This window comes from Panthera tigris, chromosome B4, assembly GCF_018350195.1.
Source record: "Panthera tigris isolate Pti1 chromosome B4, P.tigris_Pti1_mat1.1, whole genome shotgun sequence".
NCBI lineage: Eukaryota > Metazoa > Chordata > Mammalia > Carnivora > Felidae > Panthera > Panthera tigris.
The window spans coordinates 96,846,049-96,860,936 of NC_056666.1; the positions used below are offsets into that span (position 1 = coordinate 96,846,049).

At 36.4% G+C, this 14,888-nt stretch overlaps 1 long non-coding RNA gene across 2 annotated transcripts; it reads right to left on the minus strand.

The window, feature by feature from the left end:
* Window positions 1-2,186: 2,186 nt before the first annotated feature.
* LOC122240116 lies at window positions 2,187-12,976 on the minus strand. 2 transcript variants are annotated; one of them, XR_006219455.1, is made up of 3 exons: window positions 12,888-12,976; window positions 11,831-12,031; window positions 2,187-2,244 (listed from the first exon to the last, which is right to left on the minus strand). It is a non-coding gene; the product is annotated as an uncharacterized LOC122240116 (long non-coding RNA). The 2 variants fall into 2 exon arrangements; XR_006219454.1 differs by lacking the exon at window positions 2,187-2,244 and adding an exon at window positions 10,813-10,916.
* Between the last annotated feature and the right edge of the window lie 1,912 nt (window positions 12,977-14,888).

A 14,888-nucleotide genomic window follows, 5' to 3' on the forward strand; every position in this document is an offset into this window, starting at 1 on the left:
GGATTCTCGGCTGCATATTTTTTCTATTTATCACATTGAAGATTTCCTGCCATTCCTTTCTGGCCTGCCAAATTTCAGTAGATAGGTCAGTCACTACTCTTATGTGTCTACCTTTGTAAGTTAGAGCCTGTTTATCCCTAGCTGCTTTCAGAATTTTCTCTTTTTCCATGTATTTTGCCAGTTTCACTATGATATGTCCTCCAGAAGATCGATTCAAGTTATGTCTAAAGGGAGTTCTCTGTGCCTCTTGGATTTCAATGCCTTTTTCCTTCCCCAGATCAGGGAAGTTATCAGCTATGATTTGTTCAAGTACACCTTCAGCCCCTTTCTCTCTCTCTTCCTCTTCTGGAATTCCTATCATACAGATATTGTTCCATTTGATTGCATCACTTAGTTCTCTAATTCTCCCCTCATACTCCTAGGTTTTTTTTTATCTCTCTTTTTTTCAGCTTCCTCTTTTCCCATAATTTTATCTTCTAATTCACCTATTCTCTCCTCTGCCTCTTCAATCCATGCTATGGCTGTCTCCATTTTATTTTGCACCTGATTTATAGCATTTTTTAGTTCATGAGTATTTCTTAGTCCTTTGATCTCTGTAGCAATAGATTTTCTGCTGTCCTTTATGCTTTTTTCAAGGCCAGTGATTAATTTTATGACCATTATTCTGCATTCTTGTTCTGTTATATTGCTTAAATTGGTTTTGATCAATTTGTTAGCTGTCACTACTTCCTGGAGTTTCTTTTAAAGATAATTCTTCCATTTTGTCATTTTGGGTAGTTCCTGTGGTAGCTCCAAACTGCAGGGCACTTCCCCTGTGTTGTCCGAAGACACTTGTGTTGGTGGGCGGGGCCGTAGTCAGACGTGATGTCTGTCCTCGGCCCACTGCTGGGACCACAGTAAGACTGGTGTGTACCTTATCTTCCCCTCTCCCAGGGGCAGGACTCACCGTGGAGTGGTGTGGCCCCTGTCTTGGCTGCTTGCACACTGCCAGGCTTGTGGTGCTGGTTCGATGGGATCTGGCCAAGGGTATATTAGCAGGGGTGGATCTGCAAGGTGCACAGGGGCGGGAGGGGAAGGCTTAGCTTGCTTTGCCATTGGTGGTCCCCTGCAGGAGGGGTCCTGCAGCAACCGGAGGGAGGCAGGCCATTAGGAAGGATGGATCCACAGAAGCACAGCATTGGGCATTTGTGTGGTGCAAGCAAGTTCAGTGATGGGAACTGGTTTGGGATTTTGGTTGGGGGATGAGCAAGGGAGATGGCGCTGGTGAGCGCCTTTGTGCCCTGCCAAACTGAGCTCTGTTTTCTGGGGCTCAACAACTCTTCCTCCTGTTGTCCTCTAGCCCTCTCCACTCCGAGCAGAGCTGTCGACTTATAACATTCCAGATGTTAAGTCCTGCTGGCTGTTAGAACTCACTCCATCTGGCCCCTCCACTTTTGCAAGCCAGACTCAGGGGCTCTGCCTTGCTGGGCGGGCTGCCCCTCCACCGCCCCGGCTCCCTCCTGCCAGTCCGTGCAGTGCGCACTGCCACTCTACCCTTCCTACCCTCTTCTGTGGGCCTCTTGTCTACACTTGGCTCCAGAGAGTCCGTTCTGCTAGTCTTCTGACGTTTTTCTGGGTTCTTTAGGCAGATGGGGGTGGAATCTAAGTGATCAGCAGGACGCGGTGAGCCCAGTGTCCTCCTATGCCACCATCTTCCTCAACTCCCCAGAGTTGCCTTCTGTATCAAAAAGCATTGCTAGCAAGTATCAGGTTTCTCAATTAATGAATGAAATATATGTACATAGTAATAAAAAACTATAAACATGATCTTGAACATAGAACCTTTGATTGATTCTTAAATTTATTCTTAATTTCTGTTTGTCACTAGAACATCAGGTTTCTTGTGTGAAGAATACAAACCCTTATAAATATACATTGATAGCCTTTAGATTATCCCCTAAATTCTATAGATATTCCCTAGCATTTTAACTAGAATTTGGAAATGGCTTTTCAAGATCATGTGAAAGTTAATTGATCTTGCCTTCTCCGTCAAATATTTCTATTTTATCCTTGGCTATTTTTGAATGCGGATTGGAACCCAGAGAACAGTAGTCTTTTATAAAAATCAGTCTTCCTGCATAATATCTAATGGTTAGATTTATCCCTGAGGAAGGATGTAAATTCATTGCAAATGATACTTTAATGGAGCCCAGCCTTTTTGTCATGCAAAGACATCCAAATAAATGTGGCAGCCAGCAGCAATTCCTATGGGAAACAGTGCAACATGATGTAAGTGATCTTGTCAGAAATAAGCAAATAAATACCTCTAGCTTCACCATTCTAACAATTTTATCCCATCAAAGAAATGCAGAACATGATTTACATGTTGTTGATAATCTTTTTAAAGAACGAGTCCAAGTGCTAGGGCTTGTTTGCACTTATTGTAATAGATGTGACAGATGTCTTATTCATGATATGCTAGAGAAAATATTAACTCCCACAAAGTTGCAAAATGCTTATAAGTGAATATACATTCATTTACTTTAGATAAATGACTCCCTTTCATTGCCATGGGTTATGTTAATTTTTTGGGTGTCTCTTCTAAAACACTCTATGCTATCCTTTTTACATATAGTTTCCTCCACATTTGATCATATGTTATAATAATAACACCCACAGCTCTGAAGGAATTGATAAAGCTGTGAAATTGAAGACAAAGAAGAAGATGAAGAAGTAGAGGAAGATGAAGAAGAAGAAAAGGAAGAGGTAGAAGAGGAAGAAGAAAAGGGGGAGGAGGAGGAGGAGGAAGAGTAGGAAGAAATGGAAGGGAAGAAGGAGGAGAAAGAAGGAGAGGAGGAGGAGGAGAGGTCAGCACAGAATAAAGATGAAAATATATTCACTCTCAATCACCTTGGGTAACAATGGCAGGTAGCTCCTTCATGAGAGAATTCTTTAAATGTAAGAACCTTTTAACCTTACTGAATTAAAATGGGGAGTGAGTTTGTTATAGTGATTTTAATGATAATTACTTGAAATTATTTTGAAAAGATAACAAATATAACAGTCTACTAATTCACTGCTGAATTACTAAGGGAATGGTGTGCTGTGAGAATTTCCATGGGCGATACTATAAAGTACAGGGACTTGTAAAAGTTTTCTCTAATTCCAAAGTCCTTTTGAAAGTAGGACAAGTTGGCTACTCATGAATCAGTGAGATACCTGACTGGAGTTAACATTCTCGTCAGGGAAGAGAAGCAATTTCTGTAAGTAATTGTTGTAAACTTAATGAGATTCTAAATAGTTGCAATAGGAGATAACAGTAATTTTATACTGGAGTTAATCTTTTCAAAATAAGTCTCATTATAGAAGTTTGCTATGCTGTTCATGTATTTTTTATATATTTTATTCTGAGATATATAATCCCTATAGAAAAGCATATAAATAGTGGTAGGTGAATGGGTAAAGGGGTCAAAAGCATGGTGACTATAATTGATAATATTGTATTATATTGCTACAAGAGTGGATCTTAAGATCTTAAGAGATCTTAATAAAAAAATGTAACTATATATGGTGACGGATACTAACTAGTCTTATTGTGATCATTTGTAATACATACAAATACGGAATTATTATACTGTATACATGAAACTAATATAATGTTATATCTCAATTGTATCTCAGTATAAAAGAAAAGCATATAAAATAAGTATATGTAATCTAAAGAATAATTATAATGTGATCATATATGTCCTACCTCACAGGTCAAGAAAAGGAACATTGACAAAACTTCAAAAGCCAACTATGATCACCCTCCTTACAAATTCCTTCATTCCTCCAAAATTAACCAGTATGTGACATTTGTAATAATCACCTTTGCTCTCTTTTTTAATGTTTTACTTATTTTTGAAAGAGACGGAGACAGAGTGAGAGCAGGGGAGAGGCAGAGAGAGATGGAGACACAGAATCCAAAGCAGGCTCCAGGCTCTGAGCTGACAGTACAGAGACCAATGCAGGGCTTGAACTCACAAACCATGAGATTGTGACCTGAGCCAAAGTCAGACACTTAACCAACTGAGCCACCCAGGTGCCCCAAGCATCTTTGCTTTTTAAGAATAGTTTATCTCAGGGGTGCCTGAGTGGCTTAGTCTGTGAAGTGTCAGATTCCAGCCCAGGCCATGGTCTCACAGTTTGTGGGTTTAAGCCTTGCATTGGGCTCTGTGCTGACAGCTTGGAGCCTGGAGCCTACTTTGGATTCTGTCTCCTTCTTTGTCTGCACGTCCCCTACTCACATTCTGTCTATGTCTCTCTCAAAAATAAATAAGCATTAAAAGAAATTTTAAAAAGAATAGCTTACCTCATATGCATTCCTTCGTAATAGAATTTAGATTTTTTGAACATTTTAACATTTATCTACGTTGCATGTAGCTGTGGTTATTTCATTTTTAGTACTGTATTGAATTCCATTGTATGATTATACTAGAATTTATATTCATTTTGTGTCATTTCCAGCTTTTATAAACAATACTGAAATGTACAGGTGTATACGTATATCTGTGTGTTTGGTAGGGATGGGGATGTGTGTGCAGAGTGGGGTATAAATGTTCTACAGAGCACCAGTCTTCAAAGTGAAGCCCCTGGAGAAGCAGCAATGGCATTACCCTGAGGACTTGTTAGAAGTACATATTTTTTTAGTTCTACCTCAGAAACTGAACTTGAGGCCACGCTGTCTGTTTTAACAAGTCTTCTAGTTGATTCTGACACACACACTCAAGTTTGAGAGCTATGTATCGTTGTAAGTGGAACAACTGGATTATAGGATGTGTACATCTATGACTTTATTAGGTAATTCCAAATTGTTCTTTGAAGTGGTTATAGCAACTGACAAAACTCCAGTGGTGCGTGACAGTTCACATACATTGTGAACACGAAGATACACTGTTCAGATTCTCTTTCAAAGAACTCGTGGGCTCAGTAGCTGTCATGGCTGACAGTGGACAGCCTCAGGTGTGAACTCCTTCCAGGATTGCCTCAGCTGCACAGAGCCTTCTCACCATGGTCACACTATTCCACAAAATGGCCCACATCCAGTGACTTATTCAGGTGGAAGTGTAAATGCCTAGCCATTTCAACCTAATGCAGGACAACTATAATGGGACATTTTGGCTGCAATTCTGCAGCGCCCATGGAGACTGTCTTCTGGGGTTGCTTCCCAGCTTGGCTTTCCCAGCTTCCTATTTTGCCTCTTTTCTTTCCCTTCTTCGAAAACATCCTGAATGGTAAAACTGTCTCCATGTCTACTTCGCAGAAAATCTTAACTGCTACCATATTCTCTTAAACTCTTGGCAATCAACTAAATCTAACATTTTCTCTGTGCTTTGGGGTTTTAATAATACTTAATTACACTTTCCTGATTACTACTACTGCTGAGCAACATTTAATTTAGAATTTCTCTTTTGTGAAGTTCCAGTTCAAGTGTTTTGTCCAATCATCTATTGTGTTGCAAGTCTTTTTTCTTGTTAACTGGTAAAACTTTTCGCATGTGCTCGATATTGGATCTTTGTTATTACAAGCTTTACAATATATATTCTTACTTGTATTATCATTTGTATTATTATTAATAGATAATTACCAAATTTTCATAAGGTTGTAATGTTCAATCTTTACATTATGCTAGTCAATTTTGCATTTTGTTTCAGAAATCTTTTCTTAACCCTAGGACATGAAAGACTTGTATGGATTTTTAGGCAGATTAAATGCAATAATTAGTTTGGGGGTGATATAAATCTTTACCATTTTCTTTCTTTCTTTCTTTCTTTCTTTCTTTCTTTCTTTCTTTCTTTCTTTCTTTTTAAATTGAAGTATATTTAACATACAATGTAAAATTAGTTCTGGGTATATAACATAATGATTGAAAATTCTATACCTTACTCAGTGCTCATAAAGATGTTTATTCTTTTTTTTTTTTCCCCCCGCCAGGCTTTTTCCTGTTTACATTTCACTTTTGGGATTTTCTATTGGCATATCCTCAAGCTCATGGATTATCCTTCCTTAGCCACATCCAGTCTACTAATAAGCCTGTTAAAGTCCTTCATTTCTGTTACAGTGCTTCTTATGTCCAATATATCTTTCTTATTCTTTTTTAGAATTTCCATTATCCATGTTTTCTTATATGTTCTCTACTTTTTAGACATTAGAACTCTTAGAACGCTTAGAATATCAATCACAGTTGTTTTTTGTTTGTTTATTTTTGAGAGACAGAGGGAGACAGCATGGGCATGGGAGGAGCAGATATGGGGACAGAGAATTTGAAGCAGGGTCTGCAATGACAGCAGAGAGCCTGATGCAGGGCTTGAACCACGAACCATGAGATCATGACCTGAGCAGAAATCAAGAGCCAGATGCTTAACCGACTAAGCCACCTAGGGGCCCCCCAGTCACAGTTCTTTAATTTACATTCTTATATCCAAATTCCCTGCCATTTCTGAGTCTGGTTCTAATGCTTGCTGAGTCTCTTCTGTGTTTTTTGCATTTTGGTATGCCTTGTAATTTTTTGTTGAAGTCTGAACATGATAAACTAGTGAAAGCATATCAGGTAAACAGGCCTTTAATAATGTGGTGGTAAGGTATGTGGGGAAGGGAGTATTCTATAGTCCTATAACTAGGTTTCAATCTGTGAAATTCACAGGTGCATATCAGTTGTTTCCCCTTGCCTGAGGTGGAAAGTATGGCTGGTGGGGGCTGGAATTCATAACTTCTTTTTCTCTTCATGGAAGGCAAGAGCAGCCTGGAGTTGGGTATTTCCCTTTTACCAGGTAGGTTAGGCTCTGATTAATATCCCAATAGGTAAAGCTCTGGTAAAATAGTTTCTCTTAAAAGCAAGCCTTGTTAAGAACAGAAAGATCTGGCTATTTCAAATTGGTTCATTTTCCTCTCTCCCAATAGAAGCCAGAATCAATTTTTCTCTGATATTCACTGTGAGAACCTGGTTGAACGTTAGCAGGTAAACTTACAAATTGTGGGGTTGCCTTCCCCCTCTTCTCCAGTTTTTAACTTAGTAAATTATCATACAATTAATGGCACTGGAGAAACCCAGTTGTGTCACTTTGTAGTTATTACTACTCTATCCTCTCCAAAACTAAATACTGTTCTGATCTAACACCATGAATTGGTTTTGACTAATTCTGAACTATAAAATGGTATCATATAATACGTATTTGCTCATGTCTCTTTTCAGTCAATATAACATTTGCAACTTCATCAATATTTTTGCTTATATCGGTGCCTCATTAATTTTTAATTTCTGTTTTTTATTTCATTATATGAATATAGAAAATATAATTAACCATTCTTCTTTTGATGACTTTATCAGTTATTTCCAATTTTTGGCCTAGTGTAAACATCTTTTTTGTGAGTTTTTGTGCCCATACATACATATATTTCTGTTGGATTTATGTATGACTCTAATAACACATGTATGGATTTGACTTTAGTAGACAATGACCGGTCTGATTGATATTTAACACTTGAATGTATATATATAATGCATGTACATATACATATATATAAATATATAAATTTCTCTTCATTTGTACTTCATTTATACTCCTTTCTCTTCATTTATACTCCTACAACTTTTAAAGATAGTAAAACTACTAAATTAATACAATATCCTCCCCTCTGGTCTTCAAAATCAACACTAGTTCCTCTTCAATAATACCACCTGACTGTGGACTCATTAATATTTTTAGAAATGAATATATGATCCTTCCTTATACTTGCACCACATCTGAATGTGCTGTGCCCTACTCTCTGCTCCCCCTCTTCCTGTACAACCACCACCACAACCACAGCATTTGCCTAGTAATTGCTCATGTTTGTTTGCATTTGTAGTATAATTACATAACATAGCAACAATTATACATATATTACTCTGATTCTTTTATAAATGCTTCTCTTTGCCACAAGAGTGTAAATTCTGTGATGGCAGAGATTTTGTGTTATTTTCCTCCAACTTTGGATCCCTAATGCCTAGAACAATGTGTAGGACATAGTAAGGGTTCAAAATAGATGGGTGTTGAACGAATACATTCCTGCCTGAATGCATGAATAAATGAGTGCTATTTACCCTACATGGAAAATCCTTTCTCTTCTCCCTCTTCCTTCTCTCACTTTGTCAAGTAAATTAAAATTCATCCTTCATATCTCAGCCTATACATTGTTGGCTAAAATATCTTTCTAAATCAAAACTTCGTTAAAATGCTCCCCACTGATTCTTTCTTATTCTAATTTAGCATATTATGTAGCAATGTTTATCTTTTGTTTCTCTTCCCCACTAGTTTGTAAACTCCTTGTGATAGAGGCTGTGTCACAGTCATAAGAAAATCCCATTTCCTAGAACAATGACTAACATCACAGAAAAAGTAACAAAAAACAAAACTTAAATCTTTTCCTGACTTGGATCTAGTTTTTCATTTAAAATATTTAAGCAATGTCTTTATTTTTTATTCAATCTAATAGCACCATGTAATTCATTACATTAGCATCATGATAAATATGAATTAATTCTAGGAATGACAGTGTCAGAAGTAACTCATTGTCTGAGAAGTAAGATGAAGATAAAGATGAAGATGAAGAAAAGCAAGAGGAAAGGAGGAGGAGAATAGGATGGAGGAAGAGACAAAGGAAAAGAGGGACTAGGAGGAACAGAACATTTGGAATATAAACATAAAAGCTACTTTCTCCCATCTTCCTCTTTTCCCCTGTGCTGACCTCAGCCTTCAATAGTCCTCACATTTATTACTTTTTCACTCTAAAGCTCCAACCATAAATAAATTGCTCTAAAATGTATCAAGAAACATAATATTTTGAAGTATATCTAACTCACTCCATAACTAAATCCTAAGATTTCTTTCTTTCCTTCTCTTTCTTTTTTTCTCTTTCTTTCCTTCTTTCTCTTTCTTTCTTTCTTTCTTTCTTTCTCTTTCTTTCTTTTTCTTTCTTTCTTTCTTTCTTTCTTTCTTTCTTTCTTTCTTTCTTTCTTTCTTTCTTTTCTTTCTTCACAGCTTTATCAGAGTCAGTAGTCTTACAATTAACATGGAACAATCTGCATTTCAGAAATTTGAATAGCTTCCCATTTCTAGAAATGACTGAAGACTGAGTAGATGAAATAAGCCGGTGAATATATTTCATCTGACCTTGATTTTTATTTATATAGATACTATAAACTCATTTCAGAGTTATTTTATCCAACTTCAACAACTTGCAAAAATTCATTAGTAATATTGATCAATAATTTTTTTCAGAATTTTAAGAATTCTACAATTTAATCTTTGTCATCTATTATGAATAATTAAATGTATCTGATGACGCTAAATTGTACAACTGTTATGAGTTGTTTAAAGAGAGAGAGAGTCTTGATTACAATTCAGAATATCAGTTTTAGTTGAAATGGAGATTATGTCCTTTATACAAAGATAATATTTTTTCACAAATGACAAAGATGATACTATTTAGTAGCATGACAACCATAGTACACAAGCAAGAGTAATGGTAAACAATCAGTAGTTTATGAGGACATTATTAGAGTGATTTAAGGGTTAAGAAACCTCTGAGAAGCTAATGATCAATAACTGTCAGTATTTATATTGATCAACTATATATAAAGCACATGGTAAAGTATTTGAAGCCCATGCTATTAAATACATCCTCTGGGCAACAGAAACGTCATTACAATTTGAAGAAAAAAGATGAGATTGACTCTCATTTGATTTATTATGAGTGTCAGTTATTTGAAAGTCATTTCAGTTATTTAAAAGCTGAAATATTTTAATATTAATGATTGCTTTCAGAATTAAAGGCATATATACGAAAATTATAAGTGCCAATAACTCCTTTCTTTTCCAATAAACTAATACAGAGTTATTAATTGCATGTGGAATATTTACTCTTAAAATATGTACTAGGGTAAACACAAAAAATAATTATAAAATAAGGTTTATATGGGAGTCAATGGCTATGGCTAATCAAAAAATAAATATTTATTATTATTATTTAATATCATCATATGAATCCAAGTTACTTTTTATATTAGAGGAGCCATAAGAAAAAGTAAGCCCTCTATAATAACAGTACAATTTTATTCTATTTCATCAATAAGTTTTAAATTATTCAACAATATATTTTTCTCAAACAAAATTTTTTTATTCAATTATTTCCCCACAACTTACATATTATATGTTTACTTCCATTAGAATCTTTACCTTTATCTAAAAAATATATGTTTTTATTCACTTCTTGAATTCAATTCAGGAAACAATATTTAGAAGAATTTGTCATTAAGAAAATATAAACCTAGTTCTTCATGATTTTCCCAAAATAACTGTACACTGTACCTAGTAGTCTTTAAAATGTTGGTCAATACTGAAGTGTTATTTTTTCTATTCTTGAGTATAGACAGAAATCATAGTTTTATATTTATGATTATAGTGACACAGCAACTAATTCTAGTAATTCGATACTCCTAACACAACCACCCAACCCATTTTATGGTTTCATCTCTACAGTACTTTAAAGTGAATAAAATGCAGAAGCCCTACAACTTTGGATAAGTTAATGCTCTCCTTGTTCACACGTCATGGTGAGCATCAGTGCCAGAAGTCAAATACACACATATTGTATAGTTCTAAAAAATAAAACTGTGGAACATATTAAAATATACTTCTTACTCTTGCATATGTGATTAAGATTATATCTAACCCTAGATCCAAGTTACCTGGGAAGAAATCTCTGCTGATCTCTAAACTTTTATCATAAAAATGATGTCTCATTGTCTCTTCTTTCTGTAGTTGTCAATCCCCAAATGATTATCACATATTTTAGCAAGAGCTGGAGATTTTATCTTTAAACATTCACTCAGGGTTTTCAGTTGATATGTCCTACTGTGAACATATATACAATCACCATGATATTCCTCAAAAGTAATATAAAAAAAAAGTAATATCCAACTACAGATCATGTGATGTGAATGTAGTCATAGAGGTTACTGAAAGTAAGAGATAGAAAGCATGATGAAATATCAGTATGTTAACAAAAGATCCATGTTTACTCAGCCAGGTGAGAAACGTCACTGACAATATTGTAAAAACTCAGCCATGGCAGTAAATTCTAAAAAGAAACCAGCAGAGTAGTGAAGAGTAAAATAATGATGGATAGCCAAAAGCTATATTAAATTGCATTAAAAAACTTGAAAATGTTGAGAACCACTGATTTACTGGATAAGTACTGGGTTCGAAATTGACTAGTTGTCAGATCCATGTTCGAATTCAATTCCTATCACATAAGAGCCACATTATTTTTGGTTCTGGTGTATATATTTACCCATCTTTCTCCTGCTAGTGCCTGCTTCCTGGCAGCTGTATCCCACCACTGCCCAAGGCCTTCTATACATTGGAGAGTCTGCTTATGTGGCAAGGGCCTGAAACTCCAATGGAACCTTGGTCCAAGGGATACGCCTCACCTCCAGTCAAGTTGCCTAGATTGAGAGAGCCATAGTATCTGGGAGGTAAGAAGGGCATGTTATGGGGATCGGGGAGTCACTGGGACAGAAACTAAGACAAGCGTCCATCCTTCTTGATCCTACGCCCAGGCAACCAGAGCCCTTCTGGTTGCCCTGTTGCTCTTACTCCACAGACTGTCCCCAGGTGATGTAAAATAAGTCCAAAATGCAGGCACCACCCATGTGGACCTACCCCAGGCAAATAGGATGGAGAAGGAATTATCACTCTTACTAGCTAAGTACCTACATAATATCCTCTATTTTGCCTCTTGGCCTGCAAAAGACATAAATATTTACCATTTTGGCTCTTTACAGTTCTGTGATGTCAGTGGAAATCCATTTGAGTGTTCCTCCTCAGCAATCACATACAGATAATGAAGGACTTTTTTTTTTCAAGTGACTTAGTGCCCCATGACTGAGTCCAAGCTCAACTATCTGGAACAAGGATTGCATTTTCTTCCAATGTGTGATTTGTCTTCTCCTTCTTTACTTTCCTATCTACAGAAGAATAAATTTTTTTGAAGATGGGGGAAAAATTGAGGCATATTTGAGGTAAGGAAACCCTAGAGTCAGACTACCACATAAAATAACTTTATTTCTTGTTCTTTCCATTTTTCTAAATTAATTGGATTGGTATAGAAAGATACTTAGATAGAGATGAACAAATTATCCTCTTGCAGATCAAGAACCCTACATTTAACATCAAAGTTAATAGAACAAAAAACTGAATGTTTTCCCCTAAAATCAGGAAGCGGATTAAGAAATCCTCTCTTATCACTTCTATTCAATATGGTACATAATATTCTAGCTAGTTCAATAAGCAAACAGCAGAACAAAGCAAACAAATTAAAAACACTTTTCTTGATTTGAATATAGCATGATTACCTATGTGGAAAATCAAAATATCTTACAAAAAAGCTACTAGAACATGTTATTTAAGCAAAGATATATAAGTTTAAAAAACAGAAATCAATTATATTTCTATAAGCTAATAAAAAAATCAGAAATTGAAACTAAAACAGTCATCCCATTTATAATAGCACTAAAAAGTATGATGTTCTCAGGGATAAATATGACAAAAGATGTGCAACACTTATATACTGAAATCATTGTATTTAGGGGTCATCTTTCTTCAGTTTTCTTTAATCCAGTTGAGTTTAGGTGGATTATCTACTTTGAAAGCCACTTTCACAATTTTAGTAGTTGTTATGGCAACACACTCCTCTACTATCAGAATGGCATTTGTTATCATTTGCTGCGTAAAAATTACCTAAATCTCCACTTCAGCAGTTTGCTGGGACTGCAGACATCCCAAGGCTCTACTGGGAAAAGATATGCTTTCAAGATCACTCACCTGTTTGTTTGCAGGGTTTTGTTCCTTGATTGCTGTTGGCCAGAGGCTGCCCTCAACAGTTTAAGGTATGGCAACTGGCTTCATCAGAACATCCTGAAAGACATTGAGAGAGAGAGAGAGAGAGAGAGAGAGAGAGAGAGAGAGAGAATGAGATGGAGCAGGACAGAAGACACAATCCTTTGTATCTGAATCTTAGAAGTGACACTTCATCACTTTCGCCATATTGTGGCATGATTACCAGGAAGAAGGGTTTGTGTTGGGAAGCATTTCAGAACTGTCTACCACAGTTTTCTTCTGACTCCCAATAATTCATGTCCCTTCCATGCAAAAGACATTCATTTCCTCTCAAACTATAAAATTTTCATCCCATGATGTCATGTCAAAGTTTAAAATCTCATTATCTAAATCAGATACAGGTGTGGATAAGCCTTCTAGAGCAGAAGTCCTCTAGATTTGTAAATCTCTGGAAAAAAAAAAAAAGAAACAAGTATCTGCTCCCCTCACCCTACACAGACTTAATATACATTGGTAAAACAGGCATGAGATAAATGCTATGGATACTCCTGTTCAAAATGGTGGTGGGATCAGGGATGAGGGGATAAGAGACACAAAGAACCCGGTGGTTTCTAGCAATTCTGAAATTCACCTGGACAAATTTGGGTAATTTTATTAGATTCCAAGACCTGTGAGTAATTTCCTATGGTTCTTAGCTCCACTATTTGGACTCTTCTAGTTGCCCTCTAGTCATCCTTTCTTTTCCTTTCTTCCCATGTGTTTACAGCTTAGTTGCTCAGTTAGCTCCCTGCTGGAAGAGCTTTGGGGGTCCTAGAACCTCTTTTATTTTTATTTTTATTTAAATTTTTTAAAAATATTTATTTATTTTTTGAGAGACAGAGAGAGACAGAGCACGAGCAGGGGAGATGCAGAGAGAAGGGGAGACACAGAATCAGAAGCAGGCTCCAGGCTCTGAGCTGTCAGCACAGAGCCCGATGTGGAGCTCGAACTCACGAAGTGTGAGATCATGACCTGAGTAGAAGCCGGTCGCTTAACTGACTGAGCCACCCAGGTGCCCCGAACCTCTTATTTTATACTCTCCTTGTCCCTTACAGTCCAATCTGGCTGTTTTTGCAGATAGCTTTCTCAGAAACTTTATCAGTGCCTGTGAATATCTTTGGGATTTACTCCATTAGATAAAATCCACACCAACAGTTTTTTTTCAAGATAATGAAATTTTTTTTGCAAAATTTTTTCCACCTTGGGATCCTGCTCAGATGGTTGAGGAATAAAGCTCTTAAGCTTCTTAGTAGGCTATTCTTCAAATGAAAGTATCTTTCAGCAAACCCTTTACTTTTTAAAGAGCACTTTGTATGGTTGACGAATACTGTGATACTTTTATCATTCTGAGGTCTTCATAAAAGGCTGTATGTTTTTGCTAACATGCTATTCAAAATCCTTACAGTCTTGATACACTATTTCCAAAGCCATTTGCACACTTTTGGTGTTTGTTATGGTATTATCCAATAAAATGGTATGTTTGTATACCATTAAGATATATCAAATGACATTTGTTTTCTATTCCTTGTAACAAGTTACAAAATCAGTGGCTTTACCCCACAACATATACTACCTCCCAGTTCTTATAGGTCAGATATCCAAGTACAGCCTAACAGGGTTCTCTGATTTAGGTTCTCTCAAGCCTGCAATTATGGTGTCAGCCTCAGATTCAGTCATCTTAAGATTCAAGTAGGAAAGGATCTAATTTCAACCTCATTGACATGGTTGTTGGCAGGACTCAATTCTTTGTAAGCTATTGATCTGAAGCTACCTTCAGCGACTTGCATGTGGGTTTTTCCAAGGCAGCTCACAATAAGGCAACTGGCTTCCCCCAATAAAGCAAGAGTGAAGAGAGTGCAAGCAAGACTGAAATTATAGTCTTCTGTGAGCTATTATTAGTGACATTCCATCTCTTTCATTGCATCCTATTCATTAGAAGCAAGTCAA